Below are 19,915 nucleotides of genomic sequence, written 5' to 3'. Positions count from 1 at the left end.
CTTACAGGACACTCGTGTTGCTGGTCGAAGTCACTTGAAATTCTACACAATATGAGTCATTAGTGTAGACACTAACTATAACAAATAGCAAGAGCATATACGGGTAAATAAACCTCAAAACAAAACCATAAGATCCAAATAATTCTAATCTATGGACCATAATATAGAGCATGATTTTATTAAAAATATAAACTGGTTTCATTTTTTTGAGCGAAAATAAATTTCCTATGATTTTTCTAAGATTAAACCAAACTTTATAATGTTAAATTTCATATTTTGTTAAAAAGTATTTGGGTAGTTTTTGGTAAAGTCTATTTGACTGAATTATCTACGTTATCTGATTGATTTACCTCTCTAGTGGTTTGATGTTGTGCCGATGCCACGTCAGAAGTTTGATGTAGCGTTATGTTAGAACCGCCTTGACAATCACCCGTGGATAAAAAATAGTTGGTTCAATAGTTGAAGGAATCAAAATATTTGGTTTTGGGGAGATAAATCAGATAAGTTGAGGAAGATGAGGAGATAAATCGGACATTTCACTTCAATCGATGAGTTTACCTGGGCTTTGACGATGAAGTGGCCTTGATCAGAGGTGAATGGTCCTCTGCTGGACTCCTTCCACTTGTGGTCCGCCAGGCTCCTCGTCAGCCTACCGCATTCTCTTTCTACTGAAAAGCTACTAATGCTCAGTTGTGCTATGTCTACTCGTATTATGAAAATTGCACCAGTAAGTTTCAAAAAAAAAAAAAAATTTGCACCAGTACGCGCCATACAGAGATGGACAGTAATTTGGAACTGAACAAGACCAAAACACATCTAAGTTGTTCGAGCTGAATTAGCAACCATAAACATCAACACATTTTTAAGTTGGGATCACAAGTTGATTGCATTGCAGGGACAGGGTCAGGGAGAAAAGCAGCGGCAACAGCAGGATCATCTCCCCTGAGAGAGAACAGTCGAAGAGGCTGCACAAACGCTGGTGGTAGCCGACGACGGATCGCGTGACATGACGTACGAATCAAACCCTTGTTGGATCTGCGCCAGCGCGATTTTTTTTAATTTTAACACTTTTTTAAAATAATTTTAAATCTAACACTGTTTTTTTTAAACTAACATTTTTTGCCGCGCCTATTGTCATGGCGCGGCGAAATGTCTGTGCCGCGCCATGGTGGCGTGGCAGGAGGGTGACGTGGCGAAGACCGGGGCCGCTGACTGGTGACGTGGCAGGGTCTGTCGCGCCACCGATCTTGGCGCGGCACTGACGCGCCACGGCGCATGGCGCGGCAGGATTAGATAAATATTGCCCGCGAGCCGCCCCTGCCCCTGCCTGCCGCCCCTGCCCGAAGCGCCGCCGCCGCCGCGCCTGCACGCCGACCACCGTGCCTGCTCGCCCGCCCGCCCGCGCCGCACGCGCCCGCCGCGCTCGCCCACTCCGGCCGCGCCACGAACGCCGCCCGCCTGCCTACCGCTCATATCAAGGTAGGCTCTCTCGATTTCATGTTATTATGATTGTTATTTTAGTTAGGGTGTGATTTAGGATAGTTAGGTTAGTTAATTTGTTAGGATTTGTTAGTGATTTAGGATAGTGATTTAGAATTTGTTAGGACAATGATTTAGAATTTGTTAGTGATTTAGGATAGTTAATGTTTGGTTAGGTAGTTGGGGTTTAGGGATTGATTTTGGGTTTAGGTTAGGTAGTTTTGGTTAGGTAGTTAGGATTTAGGTTACTGTTAGTTAGGATTTTGGGTTTAGGAATTGATTGTCGGTACTTAGTAGTGCGTGATACGACGATTTGGATGACTTAATGAAGTTTCATCAAATGCTTATTTTTCTAGTTAAGTTGTTTAATATGTCTGTTAATGTTACTTTGAATATATACATATGCTTTTATATTGTGTTCTTATTGCATAACAAGTAATTCAAATTTTATAATGCTACATAATGTTAATTTGAATATTATTAATTTGAATACTCTAACCCTTTGTTTATCAATTTGTAATAGGATGACTCCTCCCACGCATCACCCGTTGTATTCCATTTTTGAGGTGGAGTACGACGACCAGCACTGAGCACACATCTTGATTGACATCGACGCATAGGTGACATTGCCCACTTTGAGGCCCCGCACGCACACCAGGGCGCACCAGTGGGACGAGCATTACGCGCTGTATATACGGCGTGCCGGCTTCCTCGAGCTTATCCGTGTGGTCAACTATGGTCTTCCGCCCCTTAACCCAGCACTACTTACTGCAGCTGTAGACAGGTGTGAGTGTCTTCTTTGTACGTAAACATTCTTATAATAAATTTGAGGCAACTAACAGTCGTTCTATTCTTATAACAGGTGGAGGTCTGAGACCCGCACGTTCCACCTACCTTGCGCGAGATGACCTTGACTATGCAGGACGTGATGGCTATCTTTGGCCTTCGGTTGGGGGGACTTCCAGTGACAGGGATAGTTGACAACGATCACTGGAGGGAGCTGATGGCTCAATTCACTGGCTTTCCTCCACCGGACGACGAGGCTTCTAAGAAAAAAAAAGTGAGCAATTTAAGCCTATTTAATATTTGCATTGCTTTCCTGCAGTCATTGGGTCCCATTTTCTTTAGTCAATTTCAGGAAAAGTTCCGGTATTTCGTCGTCCTGGATCACAGAGCGCTTTGATTATTTGGACCCATAGGCCGAGGAGGCTCAGATCGACAGGTTCGCTAGAGTGTGGCTCTAGCACTTTCTTGGTGCTTTTCTCTTGCCAGACGCCTCGGGCAACACCATCAGCTGGATCTTCCTTGACATACTATGCCAGCCGTGGAAGAACATAGCGGCGTACAACTAGGGCAGCGCAGTCCTGGCATGGACGTATCGACAGCTGTGCGTTGCCTGCCGTCGCACCTCAGGGTATGCGAACCTTGGGGGTTGCTCCTACCTACTCTAGGTTTAGTGTTGGGAACGATGGCCCGTTGGGAGGTCACTTAATACTAATTTATCGGTAAGTACTTTGGTTCACTATATTCTTCGAGACAGTTACATATGATTAAATTATTAATGGCTATTTCATTATCGTGTTCAATGCATCAATGGAACAGGCATGATACACTCCTTACAGCTCTGTATATCTAGATGGAAGCAGAGTTAGTTAGAGGGAATGCGATGCGCAAGTACAGGGAGTATACGGACGGTCTCGACGTCCTAACACAGCACCAGGTTACGCTCTCTTTACTATTATACATGTGTTTTGTTCGATGTACACTATATCATAACCTAACTCAATTACGAAATGTACAGGTGCATTGGTGTCCTTAGGATACTTCGGAGCTCAAGTACTATCTGAGTTCTGTCACTAGGGATGAGTCAGACGAGTATCGCTGCAACGTTCCTCTTATTTTCTTCCACGTGGTCAAGATTCACTTACCCATCAGGGTTTGTAGACAGTTTGGAAGAATGACAGGCTACCCACCACTACTTTACTCCACCAACCAAGGATTGCACGGGTGCATTATCGATTAATAACAAAGCTACAATTCAGAGGTGTGTGTGGTACAACTAGCATCGTTTTGTTGCAGGTATGACCGCAGGAAGAGGTACAAGACCAAGGATTAGCGCGTGACACACAACGCGCACATCCTTTTGTGGGAGACTAGGGAACGACAGCCGGTCTATGTGGGTCCTCCACACGATCAGCACACCTTCGACGAGTACCTGTGGTGGCTTCACGGGTCTACGAGGACACATATCAAGCCCCCGTACACTGAGGAGGTGATTGACGAGGACTTGGAGAAAGATGTGATCGATGATGTGTATGATGTTGCCACTAGGGAGGACACACAGCTACAGAGAGCCCCGCTTCAAAGATACGTGGTATGATACTTGAATGGTACAATTTATTATCCTTTTGGTATTAAGTATGTGTACTAAAACTATCCAACCATGTTTCAATATCTAGGCGACACAATTTTCAAGGATGTCCAACGAAGCAGCGTTTCGGCTTCACGAGTCTAGAGGGCAGGGGCCAGGTGTTCTCGAGGCTTTTGTGGAGGTAAACATAAACTTGTCTATTCTAAAAATGTTTCTTTAGTGTATATGTGTTTGGGAAATGCACTAACTTTAATGTTTATTTATGCAGAAGGTGAAGAAGAGCTGCTGGAAGCTAGCTCAGAAGCTGAGCTGCACGGACACTCCTTATGTGGAACCGCCACTCCCGGCGCGATCAGGTGGCATGTCTTCAGCCACTTTGAGAACACCAGCCGGCTCTTCTCAGCTGGTGATAGGTGCCACTTCCACAGTGCGTACACCACCACATCATAGCACTAGGAAGGACCCTACAACCGAGGACGACGATGACGATGACCCCCCGGGCTTTCGTAGACAGCACGACCAGAGGGACGATTGGCCGCAGGACGAGATCGACATATCTCGACTAGATGGTGCCCCGCTTGGTACCCAAAGAGCCTCACAGGTACTAACAAAGGTAGTTTTTTTAAATACGTAGGCTCCATAAACTAACGATCATAAAGATTATAAGTAATCGTGCATATCATATACTTGCAGGGTACGAGCCGTATGCAACGGCGATGCAACCACACCGATGTTGGCTACACTCCCAATGTGTTGCCAACAAATCCGAAGAGACAGAGGCGTCCAAGGGATCCTTACACTCCTGGGTCTTAATTTGTTACGTCGAACGAATATTGGCGTCCGAAACTTGCAGGCTTAGTTGGTTATGTTATGTTGAACTTATGTCAAACCAATGATAATTTTATGTGGCAGCTTGTCAACTTGCATACGGACTGCATTTATTTTCTTTATATTCATTTCAATGCGTCGCGGCAGCACTGCCAGCGAGATTGAGTAGCAACTAGTTCGGGAACCGACAGTCCCGACGTATCTCGACGCCGGTGGCCGGTGTCTTGACCCCGATCCTCCTGAGGTTGGACATCGCCGTCACGAAAATCGTCGAAGAAGGCACCCTGGTTAGACACGTAGTAGTCGACCGTGCTACGCGACCCCATGTCAGACTAGACCACCTGGTTAGAGCCCACCAGGAAGGGGTCGAGGAAGCCGAGGTCCGTGGTCCATGATCGCGTCGCTGCCGATCCTCAACCAAAAGCGGTCGATCTTCTGTCTGCGCCCAGGTCCTACCGCGCCATGCGCCGTGGCGCGTCAGTGCCGTGCCGAGATCGGTGGCGCGGCAGACTCTGCTACGTCACCGGTCAGCGGCCCCGGTCTTCGCCACGTCACCCTCCTACCGCGCCACCCTATGACAATAGGCGTGACCAAAAGTGTTAGTTAAAAAACAGTGTTAGATTTAAAATTATTTTACAAAAAAAAGTGTTAAAATTAAAAAAAAAATCACCAGCGCCATCGTGCCATAGCTCGCGTAGCTCGGTGACAGTCTGACAGATCATGAAGAACCGGCAGGCCGGAGTCCAGGTACTGCACAACTTTCCGCATGCTAGGCCTCATACTCGGCAGAGGGTGCAGGCACATCATGCCTAGATTCAGCACGAGGCTCAACTCGTCTGTGTTGTACCTTCCTGTGAGCCGCGGATCGACCGCGTCGAGAACCGTACCACCACCGCAGTGGCACTCGACCACCCAGTCGACCAGCATGACAGGATCACCATTACGATGGTCTCGCTCGATTGGCCTCCGCCCATAGATGACCTCCTGGAGGAACGCGACGAACGCGAACACGTCCGTCGAGGGAGTTGCCCTGCCGTTGCGCACGAGCTCCGACATGAGGTACCCCATGGTCCCAACGATGCGAGTCATCTCAGGGGTGGCATCGTGATCGTACAGTCTGGCCAGGCCAAAATCGCCCAGCCGCCCGTTCATCTCGTGGTCTAGGAGCACGTTGCTTGCCTTTACGTCTCGGTGGATGACGACCTGCTCCCAGTCCTCGTGCAGGTACAGGAGGCGCGACGCGACGCATCTGATGATCCAGTACCTCTGAGGCCAGGAAAGAGCAGGCTTGCTTGGGTCGTGTAGGTACTTGTCGAGACTGCCGTTTGCCATGTAATCGTACACCAGGTGAAGCTCGCCCTTACGCCTGCAGTAGCCCAGCAACTGCACGAGGTTCCGGTGCTAGAGGTGGCCGATGCTCACCACCTCGGTGACGAACTCCCTCACTCCTTGCTTTGACCCATGCGACACCTTCTTCACTGCTACCTCTAGGTTAGATAACGGGAGTGTTCCTAGCCCTGTTCGGCTGGCAGAATTTTAGCTGAAACTGGCTGAAAATACTGTTCTGGTTGAATTGTTGAGAGAGAAAAACACTGTTCCGGTTGAAAAAAAGAAGCCGAACAAACCGAATATGGAGTAAGCCGAACGGGTGCCGAATCCCCCGACGCCGAGCAAGTTCCTATCGTTGAACCCGTTGGTGGCATGGAACAAGTCCTTGTACGCGAACTGGTGTGGTCCGAACTCATCCTCCCAGCCTTCCCGCACCTCGGTGTACCGGCGCCTCCGCCGGATGATCACGAAGACGGCTGCTAGCGCCGCGGTGACAAGTAGTGCTGTGGCCGGCGGTAGCGTCACATCCAGGACCTTGGACCAGGGCTTGGTGTTGAACTTATAGGACCACTCGGAGCATAGATCTAGCCGGGTACTTGCTGTTGAATAGTATCATGAATCCTGGAGCGTCTACTAGAGCAGTAACAATAGGTAGAATGAGAGAAATGGAGAGGTAGAAGATGGACGTGTCAAACCTGACACCGTAGTGGAGGAAGATCCGCTCGCATCCGCCATGGAGTCGATGTCTACGCTAGGGCAGCGACGGTCGGTGAAGACGGCGTTGGTGATGCACGGTGGCGATCGACAGTGAAGGCAGTGGAGTCCGGTGGTGGCGCGACTGGTGGCTTCCCATCACTAGCTGAGCGCCCTCTAGATCGGATTAGGGTCTATCGGTGGGAAGCTCGGCTCAGGTCAACCTCGTAATCAGAGCTGCCGGCCCCCACCTCTTTTTATAGCGCAGTGTGATAGGGGCCCTCCAGCCATGGTGGGCTGGGCGCCCCCGATCAGGGCACGAATCAAAGGCCCAACTAGGCCATTGGGTCTAGTTAGGATTAGTAATCTAACAATCTCCCCCTTGATCTCCTTACATCTTTCATTTTCATATCATTTACTTTTGTTCATTCCATTACAGATTAGCGCATAGAGCATGTCTCATTGCCACGGTCCATTGCCGATAGATTTAACAGCTACAACACACAACTCTGTTCTGAAATAGATACTTAACTTTTGGGCCTTCTTTTGTCTAGGAATTATAGGCTTTCCTTTAAACCTATGCCGGCTACATGTTCTCTGAACACGTTGGGTGGTAAGCCTTTGTAAGCGGATCCGCGAGCATCTTTTCAGTACTTATATGCTCAAGACTTATGACATGATCCCAGACTTTATCTTTCACAACATAATATTTTATGTCAATGTGTTTGGCAGCACCACTTGACTTATTGTTGTGAGCATACTGTACTGCCAGATTATTATCGCAGTATAACTTAAGTGGTCTATAGATGTCATCAACCATCTTCAAACCGGGTATGAACTTCTTTAGCCAGTTCACCTGCCTCGTTGCCTCATAACACGCTACAGACTCGACATACATTGTGGACGATGTAGTGATGGTTTGCTTTGAGCTTTTCTATGAAATAGCTTCCTCTGTAAGAGTGAATACATATCTAGACGTGGATTTTCTACCATCTTCCGCATAGTCAGAATCTGAATATCCCACTATATGGAGTGAACCAGATCTTCTATATGTCATCATGAGGCCTTTCGTTCCTTACAAATAACGCAAGACTTTCTTTATTAATTTCCAGTGTTCTATTCTAGGATTGCTCTGAAATCTGCCAAGTAACCCGGTAACAAATGCCAAGTCAAGGCACGTGCATACTTGAGCATATTGCAAGCTTTCGATAGCTGAAGCATATGGAACCACTTTCATTTGATCGATCTCATATTGGTTCCTGGGGCATTGAAAATTCCCATATCTATCGCCCTTGACTATAGGAGCTGGTGAGGGACTATATTTGTGCATACTGAATTTCTTTAAGATTCTTTGTATGTATGCCTTTTGTGACAGTCCTTATACACATTTACTTCTATCTCAGTAAATCTCGATCCCTAGAACGAACAAGGCTTCAACAAGATCTTTCATATCAAATTTTGAGGACAAAAACTTCTTTGTCTCCAGTAGTAAACTGACATCACTACTAGCAAGTATGATGCTATCCACATATAGGACAAGGAAGATAAACTTCCCATTCTTAAACTTTGCATAAACACAATTGTCCTCAGCATTCTCTTTAAACCCAAAATTCCTTATCGTCTGATCAAACTTCAAGTACCACTGTCTTGAAGCTTGTTTTAATCCATAAATGGATTTCTTTAGACGACATCCCATTCGTTCTTTTCCTTCCGTGACAAAACCTTTTGGTTGTGCCATGTAAACATTTTCCTCCAAGTCACCGTTGAGAAATGTCGTCTTTACATCGATCTGATGTAATTCTAAATCGTAATGTGCCACTAATGCCATTATAATTCTGAAGGAATCCTTACATGAGACTGGAGAAAAAGTCTTATTATAATCAATCCCTTCTCTTTGCGTAAAGCCTTTTGCCACAAGTCATGCTTTATATCTCTCTATATTCCTTTGAGAGTCAAGTTTTGTTTTATTTTGTAGATCCATTTACAGCCTACTGTTTTGGCTCATTTAGGAATTATTTCCAAGTGCCAAACTTTATTAGCATTCATATATTTTATTTCATCTTCCATAGCCTCAAGCCACTTTGATGAATGATCACTTCTCATGGCTTCTTCAAATGAGGTGGGATCATCCTCCATTTGAAATTCCTTAGTGTTGTACACTTCATAATCAGTAGGAATAGCTGATTTTCTAACTCATTGAGACCTTCTATGGGCCTCCACATTTGGCACATCTTCTATTTGAGACTGTTGTTGCTCCCCCTCATTTGTGGCAATAGGTTCTACAGGATCCTGAAGAGCAGGTTCCTCATCATCATTCATTATTGTCACAGGTGGAATAACAATAGGAGCTGGCACCATAGTATCTTGTACTGTCGGTGCGGCGACAGCAGGTAGTGAGAAAAATGGCTCATGAATCATCGGAGTGGGGGCATACACCCATTTCTCTTCAAGGTCAATTTCTCGAGCTACCATGCTCCCCCTCATCATTTCATCCTTTAGGAAGACATCGTGTCTTGTTTCTACAAACTTTGTATGTCTATCTGGACAGTAGAAGCGAAAACCTTTTAACTTTTCTGGGTAGCCAATGAAATAGCAACTTACTATTTTAGGATCTAGTTTCCCAATGTTTGGGTTAAATACTTTAGCCTCAGTAGGACTCCGCCACACACGTAAGTGGTTTAGTGAGGGTACTCTTCCTGTCCACAACTCATACGATGTTTTGGGCACCGACTTACTTGGTACTCTATTGAGAATGTGAATGGCGGTTTTTAACGCCTCCATCCATAGGCTCAATGGTAAGGTGGAGTAACTTATCATACTGCGCACCATATCCATCAGGGTACGATTGCACCTTTTAGCTGCTCCATTCTGCTGAGGTTCATCCAGTGTAGAATACTGGGCTACTATGCCATTCTCCTGTAAGAACCTTGCAAAAGGTCCAGGAACTTAGCCATATGGGGTATGCCGACCGTAGTACTCCCCCCATGGTCGGACCTGACTATCTTAATCTTTAAATTATGTTGGTTTTCAACTTATGTCTTAAATATCTTAAATTTATTCAATGTTTCTGTTCTTTCTTTGATTGGATAAATGTTGCCATAACGGAAGTAATCATCTGTGAATGTTATGAACGAATCATAACCATCCACACTCTTTATAGGAAACGGATCACATATGTCTATGTGAATAATCTGTAGAATTCCTGCGCTTCGTTTGGCATCTTTTTTAATTTTCTTTATATACTTTCCTTTTATGCATTCTCTGCATTGTTCTAAATCTGAGAGCTCTAATGGAGGAAGAATATCATTCTTAACTAGTCTTTCTATTCTTCCCCTCGAAATATAGCCTAAACGACAGTGCCATAATTTCAACAATGCATCGTAAGCTCTCTTTCGTTTTCTGTTTACATCCGCGGACAAGGATACATTCACATTGTCGCACGCAACGTTCCCATCATCGCATACAATATTCATATCATCACGTAGTGATAACAAATAAAACTCATTTTGTAAGATAGTAAGACCAACACATGCATTATTAAATGTTATCTTACAATTGTTATTTCCAAAATGGCAATCATATCCATCATTGTCTAAGCATGAAACACTAATCAAGTTTCTCTGTAGGGAGGGAACATAAAGTACATCTCTCAGTAAAAGTGTGAAACTATCAGCAAGCTCTAGAGAAAGATCACCAATGGCTTCAATATCTGCTCGGACTCCATTTGCAACTTTAACGTGTCTTTCGCTTCTTTGCGTAGTCCTCGTCGAACGGAATCCCTATAAAGAATTAGCAACATGAACAGTTGCACCTGAGTCAATCCACCAAGTAGATTTTGAATACTGTACATACAGGGATTCATTTATTAACATAGTAATGTTCTCACCTTTCTTTGCCATGATCATCTTTAAGTAATCAGGACAATCTTCCTTATAATGTCCCGTCTTCTTGCAATAGAAACACTGATTTTTCTCTACTATGAACTTGTTCTGCTGAGGCTAATGTAGCATGGGATCCTTTCCCTTTAACTTTGAGGTGAGTTAGCATTAGAATTCTTTTTTTTATTGTCTTTCAAATAATTAATAGAGCCACCATTGGCAGCTTTCATTCTCTCCTCCTCTTGCACATACATAGCCATGAGCCTCTCCATGTTCCACTTCTCAGGCTATATGTTATAGTTGACAACAAAAGTATCAAACTCTTTTGGCAAGAAAGCAAAAATTAGAAGGATAAGTAACTCTTCCTTGAGAGCCAGATCCATTGGTTTTAGCTTGGATGCCAGATTGCTCATCCTTAGTATGTGTTGTCTTATGCCACCATTACCTAAGTACCTCTCTGTCACCAGTTGCTTTATCAGCTAGATAGCATGTCTTTGAAGAGCTAGTGAACTGACTCTTTATTCTTTCAAAGTACTCGGTGATGATGTCACACTCTATGATTGAGTCCACAATTGCAGACTCAATCGTGTTCTTTATCATAGCCAAATACTTCTTGTTGGCAGTGACCCACTTCCTATGCTCAAGGTCATAGGACATCTTTTAGGATGCAAAATCCCTTTTCTTTGGTTGCCCAAGCGGCATTAGCCTCGTTTATCTCCCTCACCGGTGCCACCGGCTCAGCGGGACACGGTGAGGTGACTACCCAGTCCACCTCAGTCAAGATGAAGGCCAGATCAATCTTTTTCTTCCACTTCATGTAGTTGTCACCTTTGAGAGTGGGGATCTCATTGATACAACCCATCAAGTTGTATGCACCTGAAAACACAATTCATATAATGTGAGAACATAAATAATGACAATAACAATTACATGCCTTAGTTCCAACGTTGGTCAAAATTAAAACATACAATTGTCATTTACATTAATTCTACATCACCGTTGGGCAGAAATAGAATCAATGCATGACTAAAACTCATCATAATAACATCATAATATTGTCATTAATCAACATTGGTCAGAATAATAACAATATTATAATCAATTAAAAACATAACCATTTTCAAAATTATATTCTCCCGTTGGTTCAAATTTAATAATGAAAATAACATGTTTAAATACGCAGCAGAAAAATAATTCAATTTAATGAATTTTGCCCACAGGACCAATCTCTTTTCTATTTTCTTTAAGCCATTAATCAATTTCTAGGAAATAAACATTTACCGGAAAAAGAAAAAAGAAAATTGATTCATTTCAGCACTGTTCCTTCGGCCCAGCCGGCAAAATGGCCCGGCCTAGCTTCTCTCCGCGCGCGTTGCCCGCACCCAGGACGCAACATGGGCCTAGGCCAGCAAAGCCACGCGGCACGCTCGCCCACCTGGGCCGCGAGTCGGCCCGATCAACCGGCGCCGTCCGTTTCGATCCGACGGCTGCGCGGTGAAGTCGCAGGATCAAAACCGACGCTCGGCTGCCTCCCCGTAACCCTAGCATCATTTTCTTCTTTACTCTCTCTCTCTCTCTCTCTTCGCCACTCTCCTCCCCGCAGCGCAGCCGCAGTCCGAGCGAGTCGAGTGAGTCAAGTGAGTCCAGCAGATGAGCGCGTCGCCATCGAGCGGCCTGGCCGCGGCGCCCCTTTGGCCGGAGCCCGGCGAGCAGCGCCCTCGGCTCAGCCCTCTTCTCCTCGTACGCCGGCGAGCCGCACTACGGCGGTGTCAGCAGCAGTCGAGGCAGGCCTCCCCTTCCCCTTATGATTTGCATTCTTTCTATTGTTCTTCTCGGATCCAACCGATTGGGGATCTAGGGTTAGGGTTTTGGGTTTCATTGTTCTTTTTCCCCATGATTGATTCATGGGTTTAGGGTTCGGTTTTGAGTAGACTTGAAGCTGAGCCCTCCTTCTCTTCTTTCTTTTACCCAGTTAGGGTTAGGGTTAGGAAAACCCTATTCTTTTCTCAGATCCGAATGGATCTTATTCGATTATTTTCTTTTCTAGTCTGATTCTAGACCCTGTCGTGATCTACACCTAGCAAAATGGCTCTGATACCAATGTTGAAGCTATAGGATCACTAGGATCATAGATCTAGCCGGTAGAGTGATTCTATTCGAGATAAAAGACGCAGTACATCCTAATACATGTAGAACTAGAGAGACAGAGAGGGAAGAGAGAAGGTGTTGAACCTGACACCGCAGAGGGGGAAGGTTCAGAGGATGCCATCACGTTCGTCGATGTAATCTGTGCACGGGCAGCGACGGTCGGTGAAGATGGTGTCGGTGATGCGCGGTGGTGACCGGCGGTGAAGGCAGTGAAGTCCGGTGATGTAGTTCGGAGGCGGCGCGGTTGGTGGCTTTCCATCACTGGCTGCGTGCCCTATAGATCGGATTAGGGTTTGTTGATGAGGAGCTCGGCTCAGGTCAACTTCGTGATAAGAGCCACCGGCCCCCACATCTTTTTATAGCACAGTGTGATAGGGGCTCTTCAGCCATGGTGGACTGGGTGCCCTCAATCAGGACATGAATCAAAGGTCCAACTGGGCCATTGGGTCTAGTTAGGATTAGAGATCAATCTAACACTTGGGACCCAACCGTGGCAGGACAGGGAGCTTGGAGAAGTTGAGAGGAGGAGCTGGCCCATCCAAGCTGAAGCTCCACCCAAGCACGTAGTGGTGCATGACCATGACCCCCGTCACCGAGGAGAAGCCGACGTACATCGGGCCCCGCACGACGATCGTGGAGAGGTCGACGGCCATGGAGAGTAGAGGCTTCTTAGGTTTTGGCACTCGGACCGGCTCCAGCGTCACGTCTAGCTGTCTAGCCCGACCATCGTAGTCCACCCACACCTGCATCGGCTTGCGGCTGTTCAGTGCCAGCTCTTGAAAGGCGCCTCCATCGCCGTCGTCGTAGTATCCTGCCGATCGGCCCTGCTCCGATATCATGCTATTGACGTCGACCCCAACATGGTTGCTGTTAATGTCGTGGAACTCGGCGTCGGTGATGGTGTCGAGCTCAACCTCCAGGACGCGGTCGCCGCCGGCCGCCGTGGTGCTGTTGGTCGCGTTGAGGAGGCCTAGGTACTGCCCGGTGTTTAGCGTGGAGAGGTTGCTGGTCGAGGTGACCATGAAGGCGAGGCCGTGGGAGCTTAGCTCGTCATAGGGGGACACGATGGCGAAGACGAAGCATGTCGAGAAGGACCGAGTCGTCGTAGCCATAGACTCGCTGCTGGGGTGGTGGAGGTGGAGTGGGACGGGATGGAAGGCGTGCATTTTCGCCTGATCCGTGGTGTTGGTGAGCGCCAGGAGGTCGTAATGTCAGCGACGCTGGTGCTGGCCGTGGGTGTCATGATTTACTCCCAGCACAGCGGCGGCTCAGGTACGCCGAGCTCCGCGAGGACTGGGAGGTCCCGTTCGGACCGCACTGCTTCTCGTATAAGGACCTGTTCCATGCGACCAAGGGGTTCAGTGACAAGCAATTGCTCGGGGAGGGAGGATTCGGAGGTGTGTACAGGGGCGCGCTCCGCAACTCCGGCATGAACATCGTGGTGAAGAAGGTGTCGCATGAGTCCAGGCAGGGCATCAAGGAGTTTGTCGCTGAGGTCGTCAGTATCGGACGCCTGTGGCACCGTAACCTCGTTCAGCTACTCGACTATTGCCGACGCAAAGGTGAACTTCTTTTGGTCTATGATTACATGCCAAATGGTAGCTTGGATAAATACTTGCATGGTGGGAATGGAAGTAGAGGTGCAATAGACTGGCCTCAAAGGCTACACATCATTCGAGGAGTGGCATCCGGACTACTGTATCTCTATGAGGACTAGGAGCAGATTGTCATCCACAGAGACGTCAAGGCAAGCAATGTGCTACTGGACAGCGAGATGAACGGGCGATTAGGAGATTTTGGCCTCACGAGATTGTATGATCATGGAGCTGAAGCGCAGACAACACATGTGGTGGGCACTATGGGGTACCTAGCCACCGAATTAGGACACACCGGCAAGGCGACTCCGGCGACCTATGTCTTCGCATTCGGAACTGCTAGCGTCCAGACGTCTGATCCGGGCGCTAGCGTTCGGACGCCTCTCAGTGCTTGACCCCCCTTGTCCGCTTCTCAGTCCGCACTCCCCCAGTGCGTGCTCCTTCCCTAGTTCCGCACCGCATGCTACCAGCACGCCCCCCCCCGGCGACGCGCGCAAGGAGCGGACCCGCTAGCGATGGTACGAGGCCAGGGTAGCAGCATGGATCGACACCGTCGCCCAGAGATCGTGCACCTGCACGAACTGTCGCTGCTGCGTCTTCGTCGAACGAAAAGCCCCACTAACACCGACGAACTCGCGACCCGCGATGCCTACGAAGAGCCCTACTAGCCTCTGTGTCGCGCAAGTCCGCACGGCCCCAGATCGCCCCGCAGCCCGTTGCGTCCGCCCCACGCCCACGACGAGCATGCTGCATGCCCAGTGCCCCCATGGCCACAGCACCCCCACGTCCGCTGGCCCTGGCGAACCATGCGCCCCCGTCCATCCCGGTTCGCCCCTCCCCGGCCGAACAACATAGAAAGCTGGAATAAAACACGTGCAACAACATGAAAACAACTACTGCAACATTTGGCTGAAGCAGCTAAAAACCATGAAACATATATATTGCAACAACAAGGAGCAACAGCTGTGACATTGGGATGAAGCAGTTGAAACACCATGAACATATTATTGCAACAATAAGGAACAACAGCTAAAATATTAGGTTGAAGCAACTAAAACACCATAAACATATTATTGTAATAACACCGAACTAACTGCTGCAACAATAGGTTGAAGGAGCTAAAATATTTAGAACATATTATTGCAATACTGGTGTGAAGCATATGAAACAATGCTCGAAATAAAAACACTTACAACAACATGAAACAACTACTGCAATATGAGATTGAAATAACTGAAAACATACTGCAACATCTCAACAGTACTACTACAACATCGCAAAACATCTGTTGCAACAACCCCAAAAAAATCCCATTGCAACATTCAAAATCATCTATTGCAACATCCAAAAAAACCATTGCAACACGGCGAGATCTGACACTGAGAGCTCACCGGAACCCTAGCCACCGCCGCATCCCTTAGATCTAGAGGAGGAGGAGAAGGAGGGCTCAGATCCAAAGGAGGTGGAGAAGGAGGGCTCAGATCCAGAGAAGGACCCACCTACCTCGTCCTCTTCTCCGGTGGCATGGAGGTTACGGAGGGAGGGAGGGCCGGCTCGCCAGAAGCCACCGCCATCGCCCTCCTCTCTGGTGACATGGAGGTCATGGAGGGAAGGAGGGAGGGGGGAAGGAGAGAGGGGTGGCTCACCAGAAGCCGTCGTCGTCACCCTCCTCGCCTATGGCATGGGGGTCGCGGAGGCGAGGATGTAAGGTCCTAATGGCTAGAGAGAGGGTGAATAGCCTATTAAGAATTTCTACAACAACACTAAGACAAATGATTAGTCAATAAAATAGCGAAGCAAATTTTATGCTAGCACTATACTTGGGATTGCAAGCCACCTACTCAATTCTATTTTCTTTGATCTCTAGTATATCACAACAAAGCTATGTCACTAATATACACCTAGGTGATCAACCTAGTGAGAGTAATACAATTAAATGATACACTATCTAGTCTTAACTATCACTAGATCTATCCAAGTGAATGTATAATGAAATACAAAAATGTGGTAGAGAGGTATACCACCGTGGCAAGTGATCAATGAGTGAATACCAATAAATACCAAGGAGACAATCAAGACACGATGATTTTTCCTTCGAGGTTCACCTGCTTGCCGACAAACTAGTCCCCATTGTGGTGGTTCACTCACTTGGAGGTTCACGCGCTAATTGGCATCACATGCCAAACCCTGAATAGGGTGCTGCACAACCAACACAAGATGAGGATCACACAAGCCACGAGTAATTTACTAGAGTACCTTTTAGCTCTTCACCAGGAAAAGGTCAAGAACCCCTCACAATCACCACGATCAGAGCCGGAGACAATCACCAACCTCCGCTCGATGATCCTCACTACTCCAAGCCGTCTAGATGGCGGCAACCACCAAGAGTAACAAGAGAATTTCACAGCGAAACACGAACACCAAATGCCTCTAGATGCAAACACTCAAGCAATGCATTTGGATTCTCTCCCAATGTCACAAAGATGATGAATCAATGATGGAGATGAGTGGAAGGGCTTTGGCTAAGCTCACAAGGTTGCTATGTCAAAGCAAATTGCCAAGAGAGTAAGCTAAAGCCGGACAAATGATATTTATAGACACCCCCAAATAATAGAGCCATTGGCTCAATTATTGGGCTGACTGTGGGATGACCGGACGTGTAGGTCGTGTGCACCGAACGCGTCCGGTGGGCATCTGGTGTGGTGACCGGACGTGTTCGGTCAATGTTGTAACACCTCTGGTGTGACGAGCTCGATTAACACCGAGATTTAGGCCTAAGAAAATTTCTAAAATGATTTTCGCGGATTTTAAAACTTTAACTTATATTCAAAAGTGTCACTTTTGGCGAAGTATAATGAACAACGGGTTAATTAGTTCCTAGATGTTTTATTTCTATGAGTTAGTATGATGTATGGACTGGTGCGTAAAAATATCTGATAGCAAATAAAAGGACAAATGGCTTGTTTATTTGATTAAGCATGAAAAATAAATTTTATAAACAAAAATACGATACGACTGGTATATAGTACTTAAATAAAATTTGGAACATGATTTTTGGGGTGCATTTAAAATACCGAGTAGCCACTGCCTCCGTTGTCCCGTCGAACTAATGACCTTGTCGTGATGCCGCTGCTCCTTCCGCGTCGCCGTGTGTGTTGGTTTTGCGACGCGGGCTTTGCACGCGGCTGCTGTTCTGTTACCGCTGTCCGCACGCAGACAAAGCCGAGTATCATCAATACGCATGGCCGCTGTGACATCGTCGTTGGTGATCATGGCATCTTCTGGTATTTTAATTCACCTACTGGCCGCCTGGCCCCTGGGCTCTGCGATGACGACGACTTTTCCCTGCCACGTCGGATCCTTTCATGTCCCTGTGCACGCGCATGTGTGCCCTGTCGGCCACGCTATGCCATGTGCACCCTACCTCATGCCCTGTCCTCGATGTCGTCGTGGCCCGCTGCCGCTGCTACCCCGTACGCTCGCGCCCTCTCTTCCTCTCCCTTTATTTTTCTGTAGCCAAGAGGAGGCGTCTCAGCTTCATGCGCTCGAGCCGCCTCGCTAGCCTCCGCGCCCTTGCTGCCTCTGCACACGCAGCGCGCCATGGCCCTCGTCCTAGCTCATCCTATTTCCTGGTGCGCCGTGGTCATCCGTCGTCACGCCGTGCCACTGCCCGTCTGTCACGCGCCCATCGATCCCGTGCTGGGTCCGTTGCTCCTCCCCGCTGCAACCGATGTGGCAGCGCCCGTGTCACATTAGCCTGCTCCCCGCGCGCTCGTCCATGCCAGTGTTGGCCCTCCCCCCGCGCCCGTCCGCGCCGGTGCCGGCCCTTCCCCGCGCCCGTGCGCCCCGCAGCGCCGTTGCTGCCGCCCGCCTGGCCGGCGCCACTGCATCCGTCGTGCCCATCGCCGTGGCTCGCGCTGGCGGGATGCTGGGGGCCGGCTCGGGTCTTGCCACGGCCAGCCTGAGGCCGCATGGGTTCCGGTGCAACTCGTCGGTGGCCTTTCCGTAGTCGTCGTGCCTCCCCCGGCTGGGATTGGTCGTCGGGCGATGCTTCTCTACCCTGTGCTCTTTTTTGGAGAGGAAGAGAAAGGTGAGAAATGAGAATAGAATTAATACAAGGTTCTAATTGCTAAATATGTGACTCATACGAATAGTACAGGCCGGACTGATGGTTCATTTCGAGAAAGCATAGGGTCCTTTTTGCATATTCGCCAGGTCTGTTGGGCAGGCCGCGCTAGGCTGGCTTGCTGGGCCATGCTCGCCGTCCGCGTGGGCCGCCGGCCTCCTCTGTGGTCGCGCGCGCGCCCCGCCCATGCCTGGGCCGGTTGCCACCTGCGCCTAGGCCGCTCATGCCTGCGCGCACGTCCGCCCACTCGGGCTACCTCGCCGCTGGACCAGGCCGAACGGGCCGCTGGGCCGGTTGATGGCCGCTGGCCTTAAGTTTCTAAAACATCTAGCTAATTTAGGTTCGGAAATAAACTTATAAAATCAATGTAAATTTGTGTAGTTGTCCAAAAATTATGAAACCAATTTTGTTAGACTCCTAAAATCATGATTTATCTGTTAGCATAATTAGTTCATTTAGTTTTAAAATGTTTTTGAGTTGCTCTAATTATTTTAACATATTTAAGATTGTTAAAAGGTGAACTTATAGAAATTTCTGTGATAAATCGGTGATAGTATTAACTCTAAAAATTTTATAGTAAATTACTAATATTATTAGCTGCCCACTGTAATTTTTATAGTTCCAGAATAATTAGTTTACTAGAGTAGTTAATGATGCCCTATTTCGATTAAAGATTAAATCGATAGAGTGGAATAAAGAGACAACTTGTGTTTGTATAACTAAAATATTTGTTGAGATATAACGCCTTATCCGACAACATGGATATGTAGCCTAAATATGGTTGTCGTTAGAACTAGCTTGTTAACTTGAGAGGCGTAAATTGTATTTTACGAATCACGGTTGCAGTTGATTAATTACGTCTTTGTATTGCATCGTATTGCATATCATAATAGGGACGTTGATGGATTGCGGAGTCATCGGGAGTTGCTGGAGAAATGGTGCCTTTGGAGATTTTGTCACCATGATGGAAAACTAACTTCTGATTAAATCTTACCCAGACAAGCCCCGGTGCATAAACCCTTATTTTGCTATACTTTAAATTATATTTGTGCATTAAGTTTTAAGGAGTTGGATGAAACCTACTTGCATATATATATCTTTATCCTATGAGTCTTACTAGTATGACATGATCGTGTATATTGTTATGGTACAGGACTCCGGTAGAAGTCGAGTGATTGCTTATCACTCGCGAGATATAGGAAATATATTACTGTATTATTATCACTTGGAAAATATAAATGGTGGAAAGGAAAAATGGTGATCGGGCAGGGATATAATTTGGGTATTGGTGGGTGTAAGAGGTTGTGTCCTGCGGCCATGGGGCATGGCTTGGTTACACTGTTTTTCCTGTCTGTGTCGATTAAGGACCAGCCGTTGCATAAGACTGTAGGCAAGTCACAGACTTATTATCCCGAGCACATACTTAGGTATGGGCACTTGGAAGACTTATTGCTCTCTTGTCATGGGT

At 47.3% G+C, this 19,915-nt stretch overlaps 2 pseudogenes; one reads left to right on the top strand and one right to left on the bottom strand.

Moving 5' to 3' along the window:
* Positions 1–933: 933 nt before the first annotated feature.
* On the bottom strand, positions 934–13,817 carry LOC136552593 (L-type lectin-domain containing receptor kinase SIT2-like; annotated as a pseudogene).
* LOC136549072 (L-type lectin-domain containing receptor kinase SIT2-like) lies at positions 13,792–14,716 on the top strand (annotated as a pseudogene).
* The last annotated feature ends 5,199 nt before the right edge of the window (positions 14,717–19,915 follow it).

The sequence above is a fragment of the Miscanthus floridulus genome, chromosome 4 (assembly GCF_019320115.1).
Source record: "Miscanthus floridulus cultivar M001 chromosome 4, ASM1932011v1, whole genome shotgun sequence".
Taxonomy (NCBI): domain Eukaryota; kingdom Viridiplantae; phylum Streptophyta; class Magnoliopsida; order Poales; family Poaceae; genus Miscanthus; species Miscanthus floridulus.
This window is presented reverse-complemented; position numbering and strand designations above follow the sequence as displayed.